This window comes from Rattus rattus, chromosome 8 (assembly GCF_011064425.1).
Source record: "Rattus rattus isolate New Zealand chromosome 8, Rrattus_CSIRO_v1, whole genome shotgun sequence".
In the NCBI taxonomy this organism is placed as follows: Eukaryota; Metazoa; Chordata; class Mammalia; order Rodentia; family Muridae; genus Rattus; species Rattus rattus.
In genome coordinates, this window is record NC_046161.1 from 32,310,661 (window position 1) to 32,316,806 (window position 6,146).

The window sequence follows — 6,146 nt, forward strand, 5'->3', positions numbered from 1 at the left end:
GGATCCAACTGCATAGGTAGCAATGAATAGTCTAGTAAGGGCACCAGTAGAAGGGGATGATGCCCTTGGTTCTGCTATGGCTGGACCCCCAGCGAACGGGATTCAAGGTGGAGGGCAGCAATGGGGGGAGGATTGGGAGGGGACCACCCATATAGTATGGGAGGGGGAGGGGTTGGTGGATGTTGGCATGGAAACCGGGAAAGGAAATAATATTGGAAATGTAAATAAGAAATACCCAATTTAATAAAGATGGAAAAAAATTAAAAACAATGAATAAAAAAAGAAACAGAAGGAATGCTACCTAATTCTTTCTATGAAGCCACAATGTCTCTGATACCTAAACACAAGGTCCTAGACAAAACACAGATCTTAAGACCAATTTCACGTATGAATATTAATGCAAATATATTCAATAATATTCTTGAAAACTGAGATCAGGAATATATCAAAACAATCATTCACCAGGATCAAGTATTCCTCATTCCGGGAAGAAAGGTTGGTCCAATATTTGAATATCCATTAACATAATCCACTATATAAACAAACTCAATGAAAAAAAAACACATGATCATCTGTTTAGATGCAGATAATGTATTTGAAAAAAGTACAATACCCTTTCAAGTTAAAATTACTGGAGAAATCAGGAATTCAAGGCACATACATAAACATAATAAAATCAATTTAATTCAAACCAACAATAAATATCAAATTAAATGGAGAGATAATGGAAGGAATCCCACTAAAATCAGGGACAAGGATGTACACTTTCCCCATATCTATCAAATATAGTATTCCATGTGCTAGATTAAACAGAAACAGATCAAGGGGATTCAAACTGCAAAGAAAAAATAAAGGTATAACTATTTGCAGTTTATATGATAGTATACATATGTGACCCCAAAATTCTACCAGAGAACTTGTCCAGCTGATAAACATGTTCAGTAACGTGGCCAGAAATAAATTAAGCTCAAACAAATCAGTAGCCTTCTTTATACAAATAATAAAAAGGCTGAGAGAGAAATTAAGGAAACAACTCCCTTCACAAAGCCACAGATAATATCCAATATTGTGGGGTAACTCTAACCAAACAATGAAAGATCTGTATGACAAGAACTTCAAGTCTCTCAAGAAAGAAATGGAAGTAGATCTCAGAAAATGGAGAGATCTCCCATACTCCTAGATTGGCAGAATTAATATAGTAAACTGGTCATCCTTCCAGAGGCAATCCACATATTCAATGCAATCCCCATCAAAATCTCATCGCAATTCTTCAAAGACACAGAAAGAGAAGTTCTTAAATTCATCTGGAAAGGCAAAAAGCCCAGAATAGCAAAAATAATTCTTAACAATTAAAGAATGGCTTGGAGAATTACCATCCCTGCACTGAAGCTCTTTTACAGAGCAATAGTGATAAAAAAAAACTGCATGGTATTGATATAGACAAGTTTATCAATGGAATAGAATTGAAGACCCAGTAATTAAACCATACATGTACACACACTTGATCCTTGACAGAGATGCCAAAAATATACAATGGGAAAAAGAAAGCATCTTCCATAAATGGTGCTGATCAAACTGGCTGTGTGTGTCTAGAAAAATGAAAATAGACCCATATTTGTCACCTTCCAAAAAGGTCAATAACAAGTGAACAAAGGACCTGAACATAAAGCCAGATACACTGAATCTAATAGAAGAAAAAGCAGAATAAAGCCTTGAACTCATTGGAACAGGGAAATTTCCTAAAAAGACCTCCAATGACTCAATCTCTAAGACCATGAATTGATAAATGAGACCTCATGAAACTGGAAAGCTTCTGTAAGCAAAGAACATAGTCAATAAGACAAATCAGCAACCTACAGACTGAGAAAAGTCTTCACTAACCCCTCATCTGATAGACGGTGAATGTCCAAAATATATAAAGAATTCAAGAAGCTAAGCAGAGAGAGAGAGAGAGAGAGAGAGAGAGAGAGAGAGAGAGAGAGAGAGAGAGAGAGAGAGAGAGAAGAGAATAGAGACACACTAGAGGAACCTTGAATGGCTGAGCAGCACCTAAAGAAATGTACAAAGTCCTTAGTCATCAAGGAAATGCAAATTAAAATAAACATGGAATACAGATTTTGGGGAGGATGAGGGAAAAGAGGAATATTCCTCCATTGCTGGTGGGATTACAAACTGATACAACCACTCTGGAAATCAACTTGGAGGTTCCTCATAATATTGGAAATAGATCTACCTGAGTACCCAGCAATACCACTCTTGGGAATATACCCCAAATGTGTACCACTATGTACATAGCAGCCTTATTTGTGATAGCCAGAAGCTGGAAACAACCCAGATGTCCCTTGACAGAAGAATGGATACAGAATATGTTGTTGTTAACTTATACAATGTAGTACTGATCAGCTATTAAGAATGAGGATATCTTGAGTTTTAGAGGCAATAGGATGGAACTAGAAAAAAATCATCCTGAATGACATAAATCAGATCCAAAAGGACATGCATGACATGTACTCACTAATAGGTGGATATTAGACAAAAATGAAAAAAAAATATCCAAGATAGTTCACAAAACACATCAATGTGCATAAGCTGAAGTGGCCAAGTAAGGATACCTCAATCCTATTTGTGTAGGAGAAGAAAACTATTACAAGTGGGTAGGGAGGGACGAAGGGACATAGGAGGGAAAGGTGATGGGGTAGGGAAAAGAGGTGAACATGAACAGGTATTAGATGGGCTAAAAGGAATGAAGCCATGAAGGCCAGCAGAAGGAATGGAAACAGGCAACCTTCGCAGGTAGAAGACTTGGAGTACCTTCTATAATGTACCAGAGACTTGTGAGGTGAAAGACTCTTAGGACTCAAAGGGATCAGTGTACCGCAGACAAAATACACAGGCATTTGGCATATTGTAGACCCCAGGTCCAGTCAAAAAACAGGGCATTAAAGTGAGGGCTCGGGTAGGTGTCCCACAGTCTAAACCCTGACCCATATTTCTTCCTGTCTGAAAGATCATCTGTGATGGAAATGGAGAAGAGCCTGAGGAAAAATGGGCCCAGTGACAGGCCCAAAATGGGATCCAGCTCAAGGCTAGGTACCAAGGCCTGACACTATTATTGAGGCTATGGAACGCTCATAAAAAGGAACCTACCTAATGTCTACCCCCAGAAAGACCACACAAGCAGCTGAAAGAGTCCAGTGCAGATATTTGCAACAGAAGCTGCTGACTCTTGCTGTTGAATTAGGGTAAAACCTGGAAGAAACTGAGGAGGGCCACCCTGTAGGAGTACTAGCGGGGTCAATCATCATGGAACTCTGAGGTCTCTCAGACACTGGATCATCAAGCAGGCAGCATACACCAGTTTTTATGAGGATGCAAACACATATACAGTAGAGGTCTGCCTGGTCTATGTTCAGTGAGATACACCTAACTCTCAGGAGACTGGAGGCCTTGGGGAATTTAGAGGTCTGCATGGGTACGGTAGGGGACGTCTTCATAGAAACAGCAGGGTAAGAGTCAGTGGGTGGATCAGGAGGGAAATAAATAAATAAATAAACAAACAAATAAATAAATAAATCTGGAATGTTAAATAAAGAGAGAGTTAGAAAGAGAGAGAAGAGAGAGAGAGAGAGAGAGAGAGAGAGTCAGACAGACAAACAGGCAAACAAACAAGCAAAAAACATTTATGACAAAACCAAGAGAAACCAAAACTAAGATTTCCCTTAAGAGATGAGGTCAGTGGGAGTTCAATTTTGGCATAAGGACAAATGACATGTTAATCCCTAAAGAGAAGGTCATGCCTTGCTCCCTAAGTTCATAAAGATATATCATGGCCCAGCAAGTTAAAAAAGTACCTCATTTCTGTTTCATAGCTGCAATCTGTGCTACAGGAAGAGTCTGAGAAAGATTTTACTGTCAATTCACAGGTAAACGCAGTACAGTATAGAAGTAAAAAAATAAAATTATTTGGTGTCTCCTACAGTTTGAGTGACGATGAGAAAAGCTCTTTATTCTTTTATATAGCTCAGTAGAGGATTAAGGAATCACTCTTAACTTTATGATCTGTTTTTCATAAACATTTCCAAGCAATATGAGAAACTAGTTTTGTGTTTCAGATTCTTGACTTCAAAGAAACTTGACTTGTGGGATGATATCATCCTTATAGAAAGAAGTTATTAAAAGATATATTTTCTCCCCACGATAAGTTTATAAAATGATTTCTACCATTTTCTGAAATTGATATAATCACATAATTTTCTCCTTCCTCTTCCTACTTTCAAACATGTTTATATAAGAAACTATGTTTTCATTTATGTTTATGGCCTCCTTTTCACAAATATTCATACCATACATACATAGAAACACAGATACATATGCACAACTTTCTCAGTCTGTGCTATTTTTATGTATGTTTTGAAGTCTATGTTAATTATAAATTATCTGTAAGACCTTTCTTGAGATATCCTCAAAAACTGATATAAATCATATAAGATTTATAACTTACTTCGAACAATTTATTCATTCTGAGATGCCAAAAATGAAGACAATTCACCTATTATTCTTCCAACATAGAGTACCTTTTATGTGTTTGTATGAATATAAGTTATACAATATGAGTAGACAAATGTAGGATGTAATCTGTTCAGACTCAAATGTATACATATATATATATATGTATATATATACACATTTGTGTGTGTGTGTGTGTGGGGGTGTGTGTGTGTGTGAGTGTGTGTGTATGTGTACCAAAGCATTGTTTAGTATTGTTAAAATGTGGAACACTGGGACTCCAGAACTGAATCATATTTTATAATTGAATTGATTTAGCCTTGATTAAGATTTCTTGACTTAGTCTCTGATGTACTCCAGAAAGCAGGAGAGCGATGTATAGGCCTTCCCAGGATATGTGTCATATGTATGGGAAAACATCAGTTGTAAATACTCTGTTCCACTTTACTTTCACTTTTCCCTTTTTATCTCCACAGATTCTACTACAGAAGAATGGTCCTGACAAATGGCTCTTTGGTAACAGAATTCGTTCTCTTGGGATTAACAGATAACCCTGACCTCCAAATACCCCTGTTCTTAGTTTTCCTAGTTATGTATATGATCACTGCCTTTGGGAACTTGACCTTAATCCTTCTAACTGTGCTGAACTCTCACCTTCACACACCTATGTACTTTTTCCTCTTTAACTTGTCTTTCATAGACCTCTGCTATTCCTCTGTTTTTAATACCCAAAATGCTGATGAACTTTGTTCTAAAGAAGAACATTATTAGTTTTGCAGGCTGTATGACTCAACTCTACTTCTTCTGTTTTTTTGCCATCTCTGAATGCTATGCCCTGACAGCAATGGCCTATGATCGCTATGTCGCTATTTGTAATCCACTCATGTATAATGTTGCCATGTCCCCTAAAGTCTGTTCTTATCTTATGCTTGGTTCATATTTGATGGGATTTTTTGATGCCATGATCCATACTGGATGCATCCTGAGACTGACCTTCTGTGATGGGAACACCATCAACCACTACTTCTGTGATCTTCTGCCTTTGATGCAGCTCTCCTGCACAAGCACCTATGTAAACGAGGTAGAGATTTTCATTGTAGGGGGGAAAGATATCACTGTACCCAGTATTATCATCTTTATTTCTTATGGCTTCATCCTCTCTAATATCCTCCAAATAAAATCAAATGTGGGCAGATCTAAAGCCTTTAACACCTGCAGCTCCCATATAATTGCTGTTTCCCTGTTTTACGGTTCCTGTGCATTTATGTACCTAAAGCCCTCCTCAGCTGGATCTTTGAATGAGGGGAAAGTGTCTTCTGTCTTCTATACCATTGTGGTCCCCATGATGAACCCTTTAATCTACAGTTTGAGAAACAAAGATGTTAAACTTGCCCTGAGAAAAACTTTGAGCAGGAAAAAGTTTTAGTGATAAACTGATTATCTTTAAGACAATTGTTTCAAATCCAATATTTTTCCTGGGGTAGTCTCTGCTTCACTCTCTTAGTTTTTCATCACACTGAGGTAATTTCTCTTTTTAATTTATGTTTGGCATAAGTTTTTGTTATTTCCACACAGTTGTCATGTGTAATTTCAGTATTTAAATGTATTAAAATAGTCATTTTTAATTAAAGGCTTTGTAG

General features: G+C 37.3%; 1 pseudogene; it reads left to right on the forward strand.

Moving 5' to 3' along the window:
• The first annotated feature begins 4,995 nt into the window (after nucleotides 1-4,995).
• LOC116906868 lies at nucleotides 4,996-5,932 on the forward strand (annotated as a pseudogene).
• The last annotated feature ends 214 nt before the right edge of the window (nucleotides 5,933-6,146 follow it).